The sequence below is a fragment of the Mastigoproctus giganteus genome, chromosome 11, assembly GCF_048544385.1.
Source record: "Mastigoproctus giganteus isolate SK-2022 chromosome 11, ASM4854438v1, whole genome shotgun sequence".
NCBI classification, from domain to species: Eukaryota; Metazoa; Arthropoda; class Arachnida; order Uropygi; family Thelyphonidae; genus Mastigoproctus; species Mastigoproctus giganteus.
The window spans coordinates 176707240-176730437 of NC_143585.1; the positions used below are offsets into that span (position 1 = coordinate 176707240).

General features: G+C 39.4%; 1 protein-coding gene and 1 long non-coding RNA gene across 2 annotated transcripts in view; one reads left to right on the forward strand and one right to left on the reverse strand.

Annotated features, from left to right (window-relative positions):
* The window catches only part of LOC150078586 (voltage-dependent calcium channel subunit alpha-2/delta-3-like), a 713185-nt gene that overhangs the window by 560799 nt on the left and 129188 nt on the right, over positions 1-23198 (reverse strand). The window lies entirely within an intron of this gene.
* LOC150078588 (uncharacterized) lies at positions 4350-17826 on the forward strand. The gene is made up of 3 exons (XR_016547645.1): positions 4350-4396; positions 13987-14107; positions 17732-17826. It is a non-coding gene; the product is annotated as an uncharacterized LOC150078588 (long non-coding RNA).

Below are 23198 nucleotides of genomic sequence, written 5' to 3' on the forward strand. Positions count from 1 at the left end.
CTTCAATCTCTTTACCAGTCTGCAGCTGGTAGTTTCAGTTGACTAATTTTCCCTAGTGTAATCCGTGTGTCTTGCATTTGTTTAGACCAAATTCCATCCTGATGTCCTTGTTGAATTCTTCGGTGATCCGGAGTAGTTGCTGGAGTTGCTTCTCGGTTCCCGCGTAGAGCTTGATGTCATCCATGTATATCAGGTGGGTGAGGGTGTACAGGTTCCTTCCTTCTTTGAGGTTTTATCCGTACTTGATGCTGTTGAGCATTGTGCATAGCTGGTTAAGTACTAGACAGAGGCACAATGGGCTCATAACATTTTCCTGAAAGATTCCTCTCCATGGGGATTGGCGTGGTTGTGATGTTTTCGACCTTAATGGTTGTACTCCATTTCGCCATCGTTTCTCCTAGGAAGTTTGTCACTATCAAATTGACTTTGTAGATGTTCAGCGCCTCTAGCCAGCTATGAGGCACGGAGTCGAAGGCCTTACAGTAATCGATGTAGGCTTGCTCTATAACGGCGGCATATATGGTTAATTGCTCCTTGCATCTTTTGCTCAGCCGCTTGCGTATCTTCGTCGTTAGGCATCATTTATGTGGTTCCTTGAGTGAGAAACTTCGGGATTGTCTCTGGGTGACTTACTTACCCACACAAGCATACTGTGAGAACTCCTTGTACCAGTAGTTGTGGACGTTATCTATTCCTAGAGTTCACCAGCTGTGAGAGTTCTTGATCGTCTGTTTAACTTCTTTCTCCCATTCTCTCATCTTTTGCACGGCATTGCTTTTCTTCCGCTCTAGTTTTATCTAGGGGGCTGGGCTATTAAGCCTTACTTTCCTGCTCCATATGTTGCTCCGTAACTCCTCAATCGTCTTCTGCTCTTTGGTCCTCATCGAAGATTCCGTTGTTTATTTTCCTCTGTGAACTCTCTTTTTATCGGCGTAATCGTAATCTCTTGCTGAGTGCGAGGAGATTCTGCTTCAGTGTGTCCAAATACTCTCGTCTTCTCTAATTTTTTGTCTCGTGTTTTCTGTGGACGCTATCTCTCTTGAGGATACTCTTTTCTTTTCCAATCAACTTACTCCTATTACCCGGGGGTACTTGGTCAATTGGCCTATATTGACTCTTAATTCTTCTATATTCTGCTGAAGGCTTCTTTCCCAACGTGGGGGTTCCTTCTGTTTTTGGTTCTTCTACTGCTAGTCTCTCGTTTCTCTTCCATTAATCCTCGTGGCTGCTACCCCAGCACAATACACGGCTGTGTGGATGGCCTTCAGTGTTGCCCCATTGTTGTTGAGGTAGTGTGGTATGATTTGCAGATTAAGCTGGTCTGTGACTCTCCACAAGGTTCTATTGGCCCTCTGCTTCGGTATCACGTGGGGTCCATTCCTTCGCACTCTGTTAGGGCCTTCTTCCACTCGTCTTCTATTCTGGATACTATGACCTCGTTTCTGTCCACTTCAGCTGCTGTGGGTTGTATTTCTTCTTGCTCTTCCTCCTCTGGTTCGTTAGTGGTATGTTCTTCCTTCTCTGGTTCCGTATAGACCATATTTTTTATCCTTTGTAGTTGATCGCTCACGTCCTGCTTAAATTTTTCCAAGATTGCATGAGCTATCAGGTTCTTCGTGACGATGGTCGTTCTATGGTCCGCTATCCGCTGTTCAGTAACCTGAATATCCGGGAATCGTTCCAACCACTTGGTATGTAGTCTGTCCTGTACGTTGTCATATCGGTCTCTAGCTTCATTATTTCATTACATACTTGCATGATGTACGTATTCATTTTGATGCTTCCTTTCATGCGTTGGCGTTTTCTTCCATCTTGGGTGGTCATTAGCGCAGTTTCGCAAGAAGCACTTCCAGTTGGTGGGGCTGGATGGTTTTGCCCTTCTCTTGTGCTAGCCATAAGGGGGACACCGCCACTTACTCTACTGTCTTCCTCGGGAGACAGTCTCTGACTTTTCGAACCGACCCCTCTGCCTGAGGCCTGAGCGCAAGTGACTTTATCCTGCGCCACACTCGATGCAGTATGATTAATATTTCTCTGCGACATCATCCATCTATGGAGGTTATTTATTATTATTGTTATTATTTCTCCCTGATTGGGGATTCCACTCCGTGACGGGTACTGCTACCAAGTACACTGGGTGGTTGTAATGTTATTGTTGGTTGAGGAACTCTCTGACTATCCTACAGGTGTTCAGGATTGCGACTTTCTGGAGTTCCTTGTAGGTGTTCGCTGGGAGACCTATTGCTGCTAGGCTGTTATGTAGGGTCTTTTATTATTATTACCTGTTTATTCACCTTAGGTTCACCCCCTGAACAGCCAGTGGGCTAGGACCCTCCTATATTTTAAGGTAATATTTTAAGTACAGCGTACAATTTTATACAAATTTTTGATATTTAAAATAATGACATTGCTTAGAAAATTACATTCACTTAATAGCAGTAACTTTAAAATAAAATTGACATCAAATTAATATTGTAATTACAAATTACAGGTTGTCCTACATATCATTTTTTTCTCGCATTACAATTTGCTTTGCTTTTGAAATATATTTTTGCATTAAATTATCTACGTTTCTCATATAAATAAAGCTCACATTTTATAGTAGTTCTGATGATTTGGACTAGATTTCGTCCATAATTTGGCTTCTGGATCCTCCAAACTTATTTGGATCTATGGAGAAGGGGAACATTCCTTTTAAGGAGTCCAGGGTAGTGAGCTTCATCCCAACTATTTTTGCAACAATTTTTCTATGTTCACGTCCATCACGTGACTTTCTGTTCATAACCTATCCTTTCCCCGTAACACGAGGAGGGAAGGAACAATCAGGTCCTTCTCTTCGACAGAACCAATCAGGTCCTTCACTTCGACTTTTCGTCCGCCACGCCCAGGGGCACACTATACTAAAGTTTAGCCCCTGTCAAATGCTTGATTTAATCCATTTTCTGAAAACCAATAAATGCAGCTTAATGGTGCCCAGTTGCACAATGTGCGATTTCTTTTACATCGCTCCATAAAAGTCATTGTAACGCTTTCAATGTTTAGATTTATGTCCCGTTTCTGGCTCCAATTACGAACTTTACTAGGGACCCTCTGCCGTTCATGGAACGATGTTTGCTGTAATGGATCAAATAACATCGGTCGTTGAAGAAATTCATACAATATCTTAAAATGCAGTGCTTTCGTTGCAGCCGTGTTCCTGTTGTTCAGTGATCTCTAACCTTCTCATGAGGAACCCTGGAAATAAGGCTCAATTCCTCCTTTTTTTCTTTTTATACGGTGCGATAAAGAACTCAAAACAACTATTTTATATGATAAACATGAGGGAAAATAGTAATTTATTTTCTGTGGAAATAAATTAAAATCCATCAAAATAATGTCAGTGAAATGAACAGAAATTGATTTCAGCGAACTTTTGTTTTACGTTTAAAAGAGATTTTTACTGGAAAAAAAATCTGGTTTAGAACAGTTCTGTTTTATTTTGTGACAAGGCAAGCAAGGACAAAATAATAAAAACAGAGTCCGTTAATGAGTTTCCTGCAGAAAAAGCACCATGCAACCCTTACCAGAGACTAACTTGACGGTGGTGTGAAAAAGGATTCAAAATGAAGAAAGTACAATTAGAAACACTAAGCTTTGAATGTTACTTTACCTTAAATTTATGCGTGTTAAGTATGAAAATAAGTCTCGCAGTTACATTTAATTTTATCGATTAAATGGCATTTTGGCCGTGAAGGGACATTTGCAACGCTATCCAGTCTTGTAACTGTTCAGTTGAAGGTGGTTGCAATAAAAGATTCTCTATTATTTCTCCCTGATGGGGTATTGAGATGGGGTACTCCACCCCGTGACGGGTACTGGTACCGAGTGCACAAGGTGAGTGTTATGGCTGCTGTTACTGTTGGTACAGGAACCCTCTGACAATCCTGAACAAGTGTTCAGGATTGTAATTTTCTGGAGTTCCTTGTAGGTGTTCTCTGACAGGCCTATTGCTGTTAGGACATTGTTTATGGTCTTTGGTAGTTGATACGGTGATCGGGATTATTGTTATTTATTACGGTAATCAGGGAACATAAACATATCATTTATTTATTTAGTCTCAATTAGGTGTGACTACCTCTTTGATACCTTTTCTTAGTTTCAGCAACGGCGAGAACAGAATGTAAACACGTTATTTATAAATATTTTCGTGATAACTGTCAGTCTAGTGAATATCTTTTTCTCTTACAGATGTGTGGTGATAAATAGACGGATCTTCTTATCTCTGTAAACAAGAGAAGACAGACGGGTCATTCCCACAATTGGAATATAAAATACTTGCAAACCATAAAATTTCATCTAAAATTAATCTGCCATCATGAAGTTTCTGATTCTGGCTGCGGTTTGTTTGGCATTCACGGTAAGTTAAGAACTTAAACTCACACGTTTAATTTATGGTTTCATTAATTCCCCGTTATACCGTAAATTAATTAATTGAAATGGACTAAAGAAGACATTTAAGGAAATTCCACAAATCAGATTTAGGAACATTAGTGGCATATTTGTGGTAGGTTAATTTAAGCTATATTTCATCTTCGAATAACTTTGCTTATAAATTACGAACTTGACTGTTGGTGGTCATCGCCATCCTCAATTCTTGCGATTCTCAAGAATGTTTTGTTGACAGCACAAAGAAGTAAATAACTGCATCCAAAAAAAAAACAGTGTGCAACAACAAGGCAAGAATATACATTACTTAAAATAATCGCCTGCTTTGGACCATAACCGAGCAGTGCCAGAAAAACTCCTTGCCCTAAAAGAATCAACAAACCTCTGAACGAAGAACTAGACAAACTATTGGAGGGGTGGATAGGTGAATTTTTTTTGGCTGGTGCTGTATAAGCTTGCTTTCTTGCATCATTTGCCAATACTAATACTAAATGCTAAATTTCCAAGTCAGTAACTTAACGATAAGAAATAAATAATTTAATGATCACATGATCAAGTACTGTACGCTGGGAATTGAAAAAGAAAATAAGCAGAAAATGGAACCTTGGATGGCTGGAGTTTCTTTAGATGCAAAAGAGAATTGAAATGAGTCTGTTTTGTATAAACTGGTTTACCAGCTTCTAGGAATCAAGACCAGGTGTCCTTAGTGAGTCTGATAGGGTTGCGTAGCAAACAAACTGATACAGGAGGAAAGCACAACTCTCTACACTAAAAAAGAAAAAAAAAAAAAAAAACCTATATTTCTCTACCTACAGGCTAACTGATGTGAGGAGGTGACATGACGCATATCGTTTCCGAATTAACGATTCTGTCGTTAACATCACGAAAATTCGCCTGGATGACTCCAACAGCGAATTTAACTCAAGCCGAACTCCAGCTTTCTTCAGTTGGGGTAGATTCATTGTCCTCCAAACATGTAAGATGCTGAGATGTGTAATAATACGCTAATCGATTGGAATAATAAATATATTACGCAAAATTGTGTGCTAAATATGTTGATTATTCAAAATACATCACAAATATTTTTCTCGCTAATTGACAGCGATTACGTGATCCCATGAATCTGTTTTAAGTTCAACTACTTTCCCGACTGACATCCCCTGCTTTCTCCCACTGTCGAATATATCGAAACTGACGAAGGCAAATGCAATGTAATAAGAAACGATCACTTACTTTACAAATAACGGTTGTTTTGTTTTTTCTCCAAAAGCAACCAATCTGGAGATGTCATTATGCCCGACAATCTAGGGCGGTTGCTTTTTCTCGATAACAAACGAATTTTCAAAGGGGAGGAGAGGGGAGGGGCTATCTAACATGAACGCAGTATGAAAAAATTCCTCTCGTTTGGACAAGATTTGAACCCACAGCTTTCCTCAGAGAGGGTGCCTCGAGCGACGTCATAAATAAAGGATTACATTTTCGGAAGGAATGAAAAAATGCAGCGCGACATAACTGAAAGTTAGTAACGCAAATTGCAGTTTTTTTTTTTTTTCTTTTCTGTACTCCAAAAACAAGCCACGATCGACACGCTACTATCGTAGTGTATACAGGGTGTCTCAAAAATATTGGTACAGACCTTTAGGGGAGGTAGGTAACATCACTGTCTGCAATAAACATATTTATTATTATTATTATAAAGGAATGTGAATCGCATTATAACCGGAAACGTCACCGTCAGTCGATACACGGCGCTGTTCATCAGTTCGCGAGAGGGAAAATTTCTGGTTTACTCATTCAAGTAGTAGTCGCCGCACGAAGAGCATGCATCGCTATACGAACTGTGAGCTGGCAGACATGCACCTAATGTATGGATTAGCAGAGGGCCCATGCGGCACAACATCGCTTCGCAATAAATGTGTGGGCAGGTATGGTCGGTGATTGCTTAGTCGGCCCATACATCTTACTATCCCGCATGAACTGCGCTAAAGATCGGATCTTTCTCGAACAAGTTGTACCAGGAACTTGTTCAAGAAAGGTCTATTTGACGATGTTCCAGCAAATGTGAGACGCGACATTTAGTTTCAACATGACGGGGCGCCTGCCCATTATGGAAGGTGTGTTCGTGACCATTTGAACAGGCGTTTTGGGCGTCGATGGATTGGCCGTGGTGGACCCGTTACCTGGCCCCCAGGCTCACTTGATTTATCGAGCCTTGATTTCTTTCTGTGGGGGCCCTCAAATCTATCGTGTATGAATTGCCTGTGGAGACGGAAATGGATCTCTGGTGAGACTCGTCTGCGCTGCTGCTACTGTCAAAGAAACTGCAGGTGTGTTCGACCGTGTCCGCCAATCCATGCTGCGTCGGTGTCATCGCGTCTGATGGTGGAACCTTGGAGCATCTGTTGTAACATCATGAAATGCATCCATCCCGTACTCCATTGTTAATATTATGTCAAATAAATGTTTGCCACTAATTACTGTCTTGTGTCATTTCTGCTTCTTGTGCCCCTGCTACTACTTTCCCCTGACGTTTCCGGTTATGGGTTCCGACGCGATTCACATTCCTTTAGATGTTACCTACCTCCCCTAAATGTTTGTAGCAAGATTTTTGAGACACCCTGTATATAGGTTGAAGATTGAAAAGACAGAAGACACTTGTTGGTAGTGGCTTGGAACTTCTGTATTTTACGAATTACATGCGAAGGAAAGTTAATGCAAATGAAGGTAGATGAACAGCAAATGAATTTTCACTAGTTGATTCACGTGTTCGGGATGGTTTAGAAGAAAAACGGATTACAGATGTTAATTCAGAAGAACAGTGTCCGTGGAAATGTCTATAGAAAAGATAGACAACAGAAACTGAACGTCAGTATCAGAGGAAGTCGAATATGGATTTGTGAGGACCGAGTGGCCACTTTGTCATCCTTAAAAGCGAGTATCTCCCTCCCTCCCTTCAACTTTTATAATACAGTAGCTTGAACTCGTCATGGCTTGGACTCAAATCACGGCTTCACACTGTGTCGAAAAGGTACCACAGAGATGTTGGCCCCTAATGATTAAACTGTTTTTCGCAACTGTTGCAAGCAAGTGCCGGGTGGCAGCGAATCTCTACTTCGAAGACACATCAGCTCAGCCCACAGGTGCTCAACTGCATTGAAGTCGGGTGAATAGGGAGGCGCTACAGCAGATCGAATGACTCTCCTGTTCCTGGAACAAGTTCTGTACAATTCTGGCTTTGTGGCATGCACATCATCCTATCGAAAGAACCCATTCGCAGGTGAGCACACCGCAGCTATCAAAGGATGCGTTTCTTCGTAAATAATAGGCAGATAACTTCTGGCAATCCAAATGTTGCTCGCTTGCATTAAGAGGGCCCAATACCATTATATTGCTGTCGTCTGAAACCTGCATTGTTGACGCCTGGCAGGATGATTCCATGGAGCCATGTTTTATCATATTCTGGTCCACCCATTAATATGAAACAGCAGGAACCGCGGTTTGTCAGACCAAACAACACTTGTCGAATCCTCCACTGCTGTTGTTGTTTTTGGGATTTTATGGCACAGGGGTTCTTGGGCCGTATTTTGCCTATTCATGATTTTCTTATACCAATTTCACACATCATAACCAGAGACTATTATTCAAATTTATGCCTTTCAAATAGTTAAATAGTTCTTCGAAATTTGCAAATTTCCTAGAATATGTACTAAAGTTAACGGTTCCTGCAAGTCGGTCAGTGAGCTAAAGCTAGATTTTTGGATAGTTGAATGTTGGGGACATTCAATAACAATATGTTATTGAATGTTTTATTGTGGGTTGCGACTGGCAAAAAAAAAAAAAAAAAACATTGAGGAGGATTCTCTGCCATAGCCGTAACAGATGAGTTGGATGGGAATATCCGATGCGGAGTCTTGGTAGAATCACTTCTTCTCGTCTGCCTCTGCTGAAATTAGATGCCCAAAGCTGAGGCTCTTTTTTACCTGCAGCAGTTTATTATTGGTTTGAGTATGCCAGAGTTGGGTCCATTCTTTCCAACATGTTATTTTAATAATGGATTTATAGTCAGTGTAGGGCACTTTTAGTTGAGAGGACGGTGCAGTGTCGTGATCTTTAGCAGCGTCATCCGCACTTTCATACCTGGGATGCCGACATGAACAGGGATCCCAGATGTTATAATTTGGATCGGATCTCTTTAAGATTTGGATGAGAGGCGTAAAAGGTAGATTGAATGGCAGTGATTGCACTTAGAGAGCCGGTATATATCAGAGATTGCTTGATATGATGGTTATTTATATATCTAGAGCTAGTTTTATTGCGAACAATTCTGCGGCATAGATCTCTTTTCAGCTGGATCTTTTTTGACGCCATCAGTGAAAATATGTAGTTTCTCTGAGTTTTCTAAGGTGTGGGCTTAACGTAGCTGCTGAAAGTTGTAGTTTGGCAGGGAGCCTTTCTTCCATCTCAGAAAGAAATTATCACAGAGGTGAGGATTGAATCCAAGGATGTTCAGGAGGAGCAATATCTTCGAGGATATGCTGGAATTTAATATTCCAACTGAGTATGAGCTCTTGCAGTCCTGCGGGACGGTTTTCATTAGGTTTATTGTATATAGTATGGTTTATTGAAGGTCAAACAGATACTGCCAGCTGCGATGGGATGGAATACTATTTAACTTTGCTGCATAATACTCAATAAGGATTTTTTCCTTGTACATAGAGGAGGTTCATTCGCCTCAATATACAGGCTTTGCGGAGATGTTCCGAAGGCTCCACAGCTGTCCTAAGGGCACTATGCTGGATGGTGGTCAGACATAATAGAGAACTTTTCTTAAAGGAGTCGTAGACGTTATCCATAATCCAAGTGTGATATTATTAAAGCTCTATAGAGGTGTAGGAGAGAGCTTCTGTGAGCACCCCAAGACATAGCAGAGACAGCTCTTAGGATGTTCAATTTTTTAAGGCAAGTCGTCGGAAGATAAACTATATGAGAAGCAAAATTTAGTTTAATGCCTTAGTATAACTCCAATAGACCAATTTTGTTGGTAACTGGAATCAGGCTATTTTTTAAATGTATTCCTGGATCCGAATGTAGTTGGAGTTTTTCACAGAAATGAATTGCGGTGGATTTCTTTTCTGCAAGAGAATAACCATTCCGTAGCTAAAATAGAATCATGGGCGCTACGCCCATGATTCTATTTTAGTTACGAAAATTTGAAGTTGCCTTTCAATGGTGTTCGTAGTTTGGGATTGACAAGAGATAATGAGGTCATCGGCAAACATATACGATTCTACTCTATATTTGGAGCATCCCGTGTCATGTTTGTGATTCTCATTGCAAATAATGTTGCACTGAGGACGGAACCCTGCGGTACACCCGCTTCTTGTTCATATATCTGAGCTGAAACGTTCTGTGGCGTAGGAAGTTTTGTATAAATTGCTGAAGATAACCTGTCGAGCCCAAAAAATGAAGATCTTGAAGCCAGGTGGTATCAGAGGCTTTCTAATATCGATATTTATCATAACCAGATGTCCTCTTAGGAAGGCATTACGGATATCTGGTTCTGCTTTTATCATTACATCTAACGTGGAGCGGTTCTTTCCAAACCCGTACTGATCACTATTAAGCAAGTTATTAGTTTCTAGAAACCGCGTTAGTTGCCTGAGAACCATTTTTTCTAAGACTTTGCCTGAACAACTAGTCAATGAAATCGGCTTGTAGTTACGTGGAAAGTTACGAGCCATTCCGTGCTTTGGGAAGGCTAGAACTACTGAGTGAACGCCAGGAAGTTGGGTAAGCATTTTCTAAGAATATTCGGTTGTAATAGTTTAACAATGTTCTCTTTGCACTGTTCTTAAGCTGTTTTAACATTATGTAGTAGATCTCATCTGGACCAGCACCATTACCAGATATTTACTGAGCACCCCTAAAAGTTCTGTTAATGTGAATGGCTGGTTGTATGGATGTGAATCTATCGCATAAAAATTAATCTTATGCTGTGCTGCAGATTCTTTAATTCGTTGTAGGTGGGTATTGCTGATATATTGGAAAATGATTCTGCTAAGGCATTTGCTATTTCTCCCCTCCCGGATGAAAACTGCTTCCCTTCCCAATTTAGTATTTCAGCTGGGGATTGAACATAATTTGACATTAAGCGTCTGTGGTTTTCTCCTTAATGATTTTGCTGTCCGTGTCCTTGTTGTTACTTGAGGAAAAGCTAATCTTTCTTTGCTTTTCGTCTTATTTGGGGGAACTTGGCTTTCAGTATTTTGAAGTTAATTAGGTTACTAGTTGTGGGAAATTTACGAAATAAATTCCAACCTATTTTTTTCCCCCACTGTTTAGCGTGTGTACAATCTTGATGCCACCAGTAATTACTGTGTTTTCGTTTCCCCTGTAAATAATTTGGTATTGCAGAGGTAGCGGCTCGTAATATTTGATTAGCTACATGTCCTGTAACATTGTCTATGGGCTAGGATTGGATGATTTTATCATCTAACTGGATATGAGAGGCATATTGATTCCAGAGTGCCCTACCAAATTTCCAAGTGGAGCGACGTGTTTGATGGGGGAGTTTGCCTCTTTGGATCTTGCAGAGAATCGGCAGGTGATCACTGTTTAGTGAATTTTCAAGAAGAGGCCACTCCATAATAATATATATGGAGGGAGTACAGATCGAAAGGTCTATTGCACTCATGGATCCTGTCGAAAAATGAATATAGGTAGGCTCACCAGTGTTCAAAAGGGTAAGTTGGTAAAACTCAAGAAAGGTTCTATTAGCTTACCTCTCTTGTCGATCGTTGGAGATCTCCACAGCGAATGATGTGCATTGAAGGCTCAGAGCAAGCTCCTCCACTGTAAAATGTGGTGGCAGAAAGTGCCACGGACAGATCTCAACGCACAGAATGTTTCATTCCGATTGACCAACTAAGTTAGCCACATTGTGAAAAATGTTCATAAAAATTCCTTGCGTCATTGGCGGATTTTCTACTCTGTACAAGGAGGACGATGGAAGGCGAAATTCATCCCCAATAATTTCAACCCTAAAGAAAAAGACTTGCGAATGAATTTCAACATGTGTTAACTGTTAGCAAAAAAGTTCTCATGGTATTTACCAATAATTTATCGAAATTTTGCAATTAGAGAGGAGGCCATTATCCTTTTGTACTGCACGATGGTGAGATCACATTCAGAATAATGTATTCAAAGCCTACGAACAGCAACAGCAATGAACACCTGAAAATACAGGTGATAAAGCCTACGAAAGGTGCAGAGAAGGGCGATTGTGAAGAGCTGTCTTTCATGTTAAAACATTTGGCGGCGCTGCACTTTCAGCTAAATTTGTTTAGTGGAAAATCCCTGCCGCTTTTTTTTTTCTTTTATTACATTGCAGACAAGTATTAATTTCCGTTCTATACTTTTAAATTTATATTCCCAATGAATATAAATATATTCATTGGGAAAAATCTTCTGAGCATGTTTACGTTGAAGTGGGATCCTCACTCCTGTATCCTTTTCATCCTATTCAGCAGTATAACAGAGAAAAGAATACAAAAATTACCAAGATTAAATGAGCTAGGACTAGCAGATTCCGCATTATAATTAGGTGGGTCAGTTGAGTTACGTTTAAGTTTTACATTAAAATGTTTTAGCCGTTTATTCTTATTATTATTTATTTGTTGTATTAAGCGGTTCCTGCCAAAATTTGGCAATACCGCTGTTTAATCTACAGATAATTAGAAGTCGGCGTCTTTAGTTGTCCTGAACTAGTTTCTCTCTGCTTTATTTATCCAGCAGGTCATCCAGTATTCTAAGCTCTGAAACCTGATATTTTTTCAAACGTCGAGCCCAACTGCTGAACGCCATTTGCAGCAGCATACAGCAGTTGGGCATACAATCCACTTCTGTTACGTATTGGGATGTAACTCGTGAGCTCCTTATTTTGTCTAACCTACCAAAATGCTGCGTTTATTTCTGCTTTGGTATTCAGATAACGTTTCTAAAAATTCAGATTTTCGAAGTGCGAAGTCACTGGCTTTGCACTTCGAGAATCTTCGTACAAGATTACTATATGATATTTTTCTTTCTTTCTTTCTTGTTTTTTTTTTTGTGTGTGTGACAAATTTTTACAAGATTTAGTTAATTCGCAGTTCTTGAATTTCTGCATTTGCTTTTATAGGTGTTTCTTTTACTACTGGGGCTTCATCAGAGGACCTTTAATGTCATCTGCATAAGTTATTAAAGTTGATTTATTACTGATAAATGGTTCAATTTCAACGGCAAACAGTAACGCTGATAATATCCCATAAACCATAAAGTTGATATCTGATAACCCAATGAAGACCCCTTTTCTCTAGAAGTAGAAAAAGCTATATTATCTGATCTCATCGAGAAAGGGAAAAAATGGAGTTGGGGAGCAGAAAATCGACGCGAAATATTATTACTGTTATTATGGTTAATTCATGGCTACTGGGCAGTTCTCTTTCCAAAATCATTTATAAGACCTCTCTAACTTGCATACAGTACTTGCTGCGTGCCTCTACCATTGTCCGATGCATCTGCATGATTCCCTTGTTACTAATAAACAATTCCTTCTTGAAGGATTTCTCCATATTGATCGGTTATTGCACGACTGTAACTAGAAGTTCGTATCTTTGAGTTATGGTATGTTGAAATCTCTCTCTCTCTCTCTCTCTCTCTCTCTGGTCGTTTATAATTGAATAGATTAGGCTGTAAATATTAGGAAAGAATGTCTTTCTCAGTTAAAGCGTCATGCATTACGTGTTTAGTAATACCTTCATTTAGCAATCCCAACGGCCAATTGTTTGGAAACACTGCCCTACAATAATTTTTAACTGACCATTTTAATTCTACGAAATCCTCCTTCTCCTCCCCATTTAGAATGCACCCATTCGATTAAAAAGAGTGATCAAAAATAATGTCTGTTCCAAGATGATGAACTTCAATCAACAAAATATCTTTTTTTATTCGCCGGTGACAGAACTGTGGTCTCACTGCTCATTACTGGTTCAACATGGTCGCGGTCCAAATCCCGTTAACAAATAAAGGTAACGTATGAAGGATTGTCTTAAGCGGTTTAATCAGAGATTTTCATCCCACAAACAATGAATGCGGTCTAAAATGCGCACGCAAATTTACTTGACTATATTTGTTGTTTAGAGAATATCTTTAATTCTTTAGTAAACTGAGGGATATTTTTGTCTTTCCGTGTATTTTGAGGCCACAGAATATTTCAAATGATTTGGGTAAACGTCATGGTCTTAATAATGAGCACAAATTCCCATATCCACGCGTCCTACTGGCCGAAAAATACACACGGCAAGATTACTCCTAAATTTACTAATTTGTTTAAGCCATAATGTAATCGATGCCTTAAAATACGAATTTGAAATATGAATTTGTTGTCGAAATACTCGCAGTGACTGAAATGATAAGTCAAGAAAACCCAAAATCAACAATTTCGACGGATACTCAAAACTCACTCAATTTTAACATCTTTAATGAAAGTACTGACGCATTTCGCTTATCCTTTTGTCTTACCAGGTGGTGATAGCTGACAAGAAAAAGAAATGCAACGCTGATGACGACTGCGGCGAAGGCGAATGCTGTTTATCTAGATATCCCTTCGGCCATCGTGGTCGCTGCTCCAAACTCAAAAAAGAAAGTGAGTTCTTTCTTTACAACTTGCTTTCTAAAAGCGAAGCAAGGAAAATTATAATTATTCTTATCTGTTTCTTATTATACACTTAGCCAAACTGATTGAGTTCAGAGAATGCGTCGTGTAAATATGGCCACATGCCTACTTCATTATGTTGTTGAAGCTAAGTTCTGATCAGTGTATGTCGAAAAAACGGTCAAAAGCAACTCCAAAAACAATAATTGCGGCTTTATTAGAACATAACATATCAACCAAATGTATTTTTTACATTTTTGCTTTTAAAACTGTTTTTACTTTTTACTTTTCTCTGCAAATGCACTCATTTTGAAGGTCATTTTGTTATAAAAATTATTTAACATTTTTATAATAGATATCCCAATAAACCTTGAGGTCAATGCCACATGACCCTCATGTCCCTCCCCTTCCCGATAAGCTTTGCCTATATTATCCCAATTATTTCTTCCAAATAATTAGCATAATATATTAATCCCCACAATCAAATGATTTTCTGTACCAAATAAGGTCGCACTGGGACCACACGGTTTCAACAATTTCTGCTAAAAGAATGCGCTACATGTTCATCCCTCATTTCCGCCTGCATTTCTTTAATCCGATCTTGGATGAGGCAACCACATCAGAGATAAGGAACTACTGAGACCTACTATGTGATGCCCACGCCCAAATCGAAGAACCCGAGAGAACTCTAGGACGTCCGGCCATAGTCACCTTCTGAAAATTAGCCTAACTTAGTGACGAAAAAAAAAAAAAAAGAAAAATAACACTGACATCCGAATAGACGGCACCCTAATGAACAAATTTCTCCGCACAGGCATGGACCTTACGTGGGATGAAGACGGCTTTTGGAAGACATTTATTTATTACATTTTTTTTATTTATTACGTAAAAACCAAGGCATGCTCAGCCAAGTGAGCGATAGGCAAGGGCAAGAGCTGATGATACAAAACACCTATCATGTAGGGACAGTAGGTCCCACTCTAACCCTCCATCATTTGGTCCTCAGTTCCATAAGCACACAGTTCAACAGTTATTGTTATTTTTGATTTTTAGGAGCATTAGCAACTAAGGCCATATTGCTCCGGAAATATGCGGTGGTCATTCCCTGACCTTTCCGCATCCTCCGTATTTGGTAGTCACGGGTTGGAACTCCTGTCTAATCAAGAAGCGTGTGCTACGCACTGCTGCTCCTGCCCAACTGGCTACAGAGGCGCCCCCATAGCTCAACAGATACTACAAGCTGGAACACTCGCGCCTGAGGCTGGTCGACCGAGAGCTGAATAATCTTTCACAATCTCAAGACGGATTCTCCATTTCAACTTCCACCCAATCCCCATGAAAAAGACAAATCACAGCTGCAAACATACCTGCTAGAAAACTCATCAGATGGACGGTAGACGCTCTCAATTTCGAATATATTTAGGTGCTCAAACTTGAATGGGCCGAGAACGAGGTCGCACGCGAAATTTCTACTGAGAACCACTGTTAACAATTTAGTTTTCTCAAAAGCATGTTTCTATCTAACAAATTAGGCTCTAGAATGCAGTCACTACGGATTCCTACAAATTTTTCAAAGAGAACAACTACAGGAAAAACACACTCAAGAACACTGGCATATCGCACAGGAACCATTTCCGATGCCAGACAGAAGGGAAGTAACTGAAATGACCAGTTTATCACAAAAGTTTATCACATCATTCTGCAAAACTTCCAGTGTTATAGGCATGCTGCAGAATCTTCAGAAGAAATTATTTGTGCTACAGAAGAATATGCCTTATAGTTCTGCCGTATGCAATTGTAGCCTGAATTTGTAAATATATAAGCTGAAAATAAGTACAGATAATACCCTGGCGATAGTCATAAACTAACCAATCTAAATAATTGGGCATGTAAGCACATCATCTATAAATAAGTTAATAAATGTTATCACGATCGTATGTAAATTACAACTCCTGTTTTAATTCAAATTTAGATATATATATGAATCTCACAAAAATGGACGCATTTTAATTTGTATGTCTTCCAAAATCTCATGTTTAAATAAACGGATAATTATCATTATTATTATTAATTGTGACATATGGATCACAGTATCAACAACCGACACGGCGCCAAAACACCTTATGAGAACCTAGCAGAAATAAGCCTCCATTAGAACCAAACTTATATGGAGTTTCAAAAAGCCGCTATCCTGGACACCTGTTTGGTGGTCAGAGAGTTTCTCAACAAATAGCAATAATAATAATAATAACCAGACACAACCATCCACCCGTTGCACTTGTATCAGTACTTATGCCCTCGTGGGTAGCACAGTTGGTACATTCGCCGTCCTTCCCACACCGGGTGGACAAACACCTGAGTTCGAGCCCTGTCGATGAAGAATTTTAATGGTTTTCTTTCACAACGTGGATGAGTTTGTCGATCTCAGGCGATGGTAGCATTGATTTTTTCTCCCGGAAACTCAGGTTTTTCGTTTAGCAAACAGAAAATCGGCCACAGAACACACGCAATTTACAATTTAAATTGCCGATCAATATACACGGAGCACTATTTAGTTGCTGATGATCCGAAAACTCCACAAAAACAATTACAACAACCAGTACTTGTCACGGGGTGGAAAAATTCTATAAGGAGAAAAATTCATAACAATAATAACCTACAAAAGGAACTTCAGAAAGCCGTGATACTGTATATCTGCAAGATAGTCAGAGAATTCCTCGACCAATAATAATAACCGAACGTAACAAGCACTCCACACACCTGGTAATAGTACCAGTTGCGGGATGGAAAAGAAACCCCTCAGGAGAGATGATAATAATAATAATAATAAATTACCTGACATAACCTATCGATATTTTTCCACTTGTTTCCCCTCTCTTGATGTCAAATGCCTACATGCCATTAAATGTAAGAGAGAGTGTTTTTCTATAGCCCCCCCTACTTATTTGGCGACAGCCCCGGAATTTTTATTTTACAATAAAGATTCCAAATAGCATAACACGCACAAGCCTAACCTTAAAGAGATCTCTCTTAAAATAGCTTTATTCCAGGAGCAGAAAATCTTTTCTAGAGCCCCGTAATGTCCCGTCCCCATGTCCGGCCTAATACAACAGTCACTTAAATTCTTCCACACAGTACATCACAAAGATCGTGTGTATTTATGTCATTAAAGTGCGAGGATTCGCTGGTTGGTCTGCATGTTAAAAAAAAAAAAAAAACACGGAATAGATTACGCCGAAATGCAATCATCCCTTGTACCTGACTGAAGGCACAATATGAAAAATTGTTGCTAAAATTCCTCTCTCAGCGGCAGCAAGAACTGGACCTGTCTTTCCAGGGTGGCGCAAACCATTCGACACGCAGGCGAATGAAGAAAAAAGATCGAAAAATACTGCCGAATCAACGTACATAATAGAATATGTTTGTTCATGTAAACAAATCTATTCTATTCTAAACTTAAACCCAGCCTATTATGTAATAGGCTGCCCAGTAATAACGATGCCTTATTTTGCAATGAGTTATTGTGATTAACGTCAAGTAACAGCTACTTGTTATTAATTTATAGCACTTATTGTTTATTTACTTTTGTTTGTTTGTTTGTTTGTTTGTTGACAGATGAGACGTGTCATATACAAGGAATCCTTAGACGCAGCTGCCCATGTGAAGAAGGATTGGAATGCCTTCCAAAAAAAGTGAAAAAATTAGGCGAAGTAAGTTACTAGTAATACTAGGAAAAAACTCTTTTTCAATTATTAACTTTCTCGAGTACACAACAGTTCGACCAGTTCGGATAATCGAATTGCGCTCGGATAAAAACCCCTTTTTTTTATTATCGCAGTAAGGTTTATTTGCTTTTCAGTATTCCTCAAACAACTGGCAAAGTCAACGATTTTCTAAGGCGGCTGAAAAGAATTTAGGACAAAACTAACTAATATCGATGTTGTCGCTTGTTCCCAAAACCAGAAATCCAAGGGCTCCGAAAGATTTTCAGCCCATTTCAATAGATATACTTTTAAATATATTCGAGGTGATTTACGCTGTATTGATCAATCAAGGTTTCAGCCACAGACCTCTTACTTATATTCTATGCTAAGGGTAAGGTCGACAATCACGTCTTCTGGACACCATTCCCAGAATCCAATAATGTTTTACTGACAAATCACAATTAGTTGTTGTGTTCCCTCGTAAACATCGTTATTTACCGATATTTTCAGCATCCGACTTGCCACCAGTGGAGCTCTACAAGCGGTTGTCTCTCTCTCCACTCTTTCTTGTTAGTGAAACAAAATCTAATTTTCCACACAACTACGTGAAATTCTTTACTTTTAAGGTCAGATGATAGATCAGAAGAAGTCTCACAGATCAAAAATGAACAAAATCCAAAGCAGCTAAAATACAATTGGACTAAAAATAAACCAGGAAAATGAGTGGATCATGTAAGGTCAGACATCATAAAGATCAGAGATAACGTTTCCTGTCGTGAATCCTGATTTATTTGTAAAATATGCCCAGAAATGTGTTTTCCCTGTAATGCTGTACGCATCACTGACTGTATTGTTTGCCACCCAACTCCCATTCGCATCTACAGCGCAACAATTTTGGCATATTGGTTTGTGAGAGGTTAAACTAGGGCTCCTCGCGTGCAGCACAGTTGGCAGAATCGCTGTCCTCCCCACACCGTGTGGAAAACACCAGAGTTCGAATACCGTCAGTGACGGGAGGAATGTTTAGTAAACAACGTCAGCCAAAAAAATAAAATAAAATAAATAAATTCCAATTCTATCTATCTATCTATCTATTTATCCATCCCCTCCAACAGTCTGTCTAATTCTTGCTTTATATTATTCAAACTATCGACTTTCACAATAACAAATAGAAGTTTGCTCAAACAATCAACCACCGGTTCGCTAAAGAAAAACTTCCGCACAACTATTCCGCAACTATCTTTCCTCAATTTGAATTTATGCCCCGTTATGTGTGTATAGTCTGAACAAAAGGAAAATTCCCATCACCACTGAACCTGCTCAATTCATTCGGGGCCTTAAACACCTCAATCAAATCACCTCGCAGGTGACTATCCTCCATTTAGCGCAATTTGCAAAACTGAAGTCATTCTCGATAAGAGCACCCTCTTTGTTACACTCATCAATCTCGTTGACCTCTGTACCAGTTCTAGGAGCTCTATTTCCTTTCTAAACTAAGGCCTCCAGGCCTGCCTGCAACACTACTCGGGATGTTGTCTCATCATTGTCTTATACCATAGAATAATCACCTCCTTATCCCTACTAGCAGAGTTCCTGTATATCATTGACAAAATCCTATGAGCTATCCGGGCAGCCCATCTACACAGCTCAGAGAACTTCATATCTCGCTGCATAATTACTTCCAGGTGTTTTTCCTTTATTACCATCAGTGTAGTGCGCACAGATGATAAGTTACACCGGGTTTACAGCAACCCACATGCAGTACTTTGCATTTGTCAACGTTAAACTTCAATTGATATTTCTCGGCCCATCTGCCTAATTTTTCTAGATCGTGTTCCAGTAATATACCGTCATTAACCATCCTGCTAACCTCTGTTCATCAAACTTAGACACCTAATATACCTTCATGAATACTATTAATGGAGAAAACAATGAAGGGTCCAGCACCGGACCCTGGAGGACTTCACTAATAACATTAGTCCACGAAAAGTAGTGTCCACTGATAACCATTCTGTCTTCTCCAACTCAACCAATCCTTTATCCATATCAGTAACTTGTCCTTGACGCCACATTGCTCTAATTTGTGCAGCAGTCTGTTATGTGCAACAGTATCGAAAGTTTCGTGAAATACAAGTACAGTATTTGATACCAAATTATGTTCTGTATCCATTTCCTTCTGACTACATCCAATCAAAATGACAAGATTTCCAATTAACAATCCAATGCTGTGACTGAAATATAACTACACTTTTGTCTAGATGGTTCTGCACTGTTTCTTTAAGCAGCGACTTCAATATTTTCCCTGGAACAGAAGTTAAAGCTAACAGATCAGTAATTACTCGTGTATCCCTTTGATCCACCTTTGTGAATTATAGAGACATTCGCACATCTGGGGTTCACGGAGACTTCGCATCAATCCAATCTTTCATTAATATGGCTAAGGGTTTTCTTACCTCCTTTGCTGCGCTTCCCTTAATAAAATTGGATGGATCCCATCAACTCCAGTGCCTTTTTATATTTAACTTCAACAATTTCTCTTCTACTTTTCTCTCACTTATTACAAAATCATTTAGCTCCCTGCTAGAGTTTGATAAGCTTCTGTCCTCCACTTCCCTACAGAATTCATCATGTGTGAATGTAAATGTAAACATTTATTCAGTTTGTTAGCAACCTGAGCAGGATTATCAACAGTTGAACCATCGAATTCAAGTGAGCCAAGGAGATTCATCCCCTTCCTTCTAGTGTTTACATAATTAAAGTCTTTGCTGTTTTTATTTGCTTCCTTTGTCAAAGCCTTCAGCAATATTTCTTAGTTGGTATAAAAAGCTAGTATGATTAATTCTCTGAATGCTTCCCATTTAGATTTTGTTGTTGGTAACATCATCAGTTGGTTCCATTGTATAGTATTTAAAAACTGTCTGGGACCACTGTAGTCAACACAGTTACGAAAGCAAAAATCCATTCATTTTCCTTTAATGATATTTATATCTTTAAGTAAATCCAAAATCAATACACTGCGATCACTGCCACCCAGTGGGTCTTTTACCTGCTGATTCTTAATGCATGAATAATCACTACTGATAACCAGATGAAGAGTACTGCTTCGTCTTGTTGCTTCTCTAAGATGCTGCTGTAGAGAACAGTTATCTAATATATCCACAAAAGTCTTACTAGTGTGCAAGTGAACAACCCACCAGTTTCAGTCAATACCTGGAAAGTCAAAATCGCCCATTATAAGACATTCTGATTTGCTGGTCCTTTATATTTCTCTGTTAGTTGTTCACTGTAGTCATCACATATCGCACATAGTGTTTAAGGGTCAGGCACCACTAGTGGCTCCCACATCTGCGCCATAAGTACCCTTGTGAAGAAATATAGTGACACTGTAAAAGCCAGAAAAAGTGTCGTGTATTGTATATGTAAAGTGTTGCTATGGGTACTATTATTGTGTTTTGGCCGCAGGGTCCCTAGTGGAACCCTACGTTGCCCGAACACACCTCTAGGAGGTAAGCCAGGCAAGCTGCCCATTATTCTCTGGCTGGTCTCCACCAGGGTCGCCTGATGTTCCTGAACGAAGATCAATGGAAGCTCAGGCGACCCTGGCGGAGACTAGCCAGAGAATAATGGGTATCACAGTCATTCTGCCCATAACAAACTCCTACCCTCATTTTTGCTATCAGTGCTAATGTCACTCCAAACTGACCCCACATTGCGCTCGTCACCCATGTCAACTGGATGTACTTTGTCTTAGATTTTATGTGCCGGATTCACTTAGGGCATTATAATGTAATTATAAGCATTATAGTATATTGTACGTAGTTTGTAAGGGGTTTGATTTGATTTGATTTGATTTTGGATTTTATTGGCGCATTAGCAACTAGAGCTATAATGCGCCAAGACCAGGTATATATAAAAATTAATATATAAATATAAAACCTAATTAATTAGGCCACCATGTCTAGATTTAATAACAAATATTTAAAAAGATAAATCAATAAAAAAATAACAATAACATATAAATTTTAAATATGATTAAAAACCTTTATTGCTTTCAAAAAGCTAAAAATAGCAGACACATTGTCATTGTCGGATAAAATGTGACTGAGTGCATACGGCTCAGTCAGATGGATAAAAGCGGTAAAACGGATATTGCTAAAATCTGGACAGTCAATTAAAAGGTGTCTAATCGTTAAAATTGTGCCACAGGACACACACATAGGAGGGTCATCAGCCCTCAGCAAATATGAATGAGTCAAATGACTATGTCCTGTGCGGGTCCGGGCAAGAACAACTTCCTCAGTACGATTCCTGCGCAGACTAGACTGCCACAGTTCAATTACAGGCTTTATACGATATAATTTATTCGCAGTCTCTCTATTCCACGAGTCCTGCCATTGGGATAGTTTGTAAGGGGAAACCCCAGTGCCTCTTGACAATATAAACAATACATGCGTTGGTCTATACACTCCAACACCGTGGTTACACGGGGTTAGAGAGGTTGGAGTGTATAGTCGACCTAGAGACTGTAAACGGTTTCCGCACCTCGTGATCCAGCATTCTCGCCAATAGCATCGCCTGAGCTGTGCTTGTGGAGCCGAGGACCAGAATACGGAGGTACAGATGGGATCGGAAAGAGGCACTTTGGATGTATTGTATAAATAGTGTAGGGTCCCCTTATTCCCTCTAATTCTTGCATAAGCGCCCACATGGGTGCGTACGTCTTGATGGTTTGTCATAGACATCTTTAATTATTCATCCTTGATCATTTAATTGGCAGACATTTTATTAACGAGCGTTCCGTTTCGTAAACATCCCATTTCGACTCAATTCGAAGTTTCTCTCAACCGTCGTTCTGTCGAGATGTCCCTTTTCCTTGTGAGTGACATTTTTGCCTTAGACACTCCTCTCAGGGAAGAGATTTTACTTATGATTTTTATAAAGCTTTGTCAGTGAATTTTACTGCAAATAGTGCAGTAAAATTTATGCTTTTAATATATAGGGTGCGTTCATTTTCATTTTTTTAACTTTGATGGTAATTAACCACATTTTTATATGAAATAACTTAACACCGAAGGCTGGATTCAGCCTTCACTTTATTGCTTCTACAGTTTGATTGGAGAATCACAAAAAATTTTACACGAAGTTGTACCCGATAGTTCTTTCAATATTTTTATTCCTTGGTCCAGGGATGGCGAACCACTGCCATCCCTGCCAATGTACACGAAAATATGCGGGGAACGCTACCACTATAAGGGCATTTTTTTATTTGAATAAAAAAATGTTTTGCAGTGTATCAGCCACATCTGGCGGAGTGCGTGCAGAATTAAGCAGAAACGAAGTTAGTGTTGTTAATTTTTATATAATATAACAATCTCGAA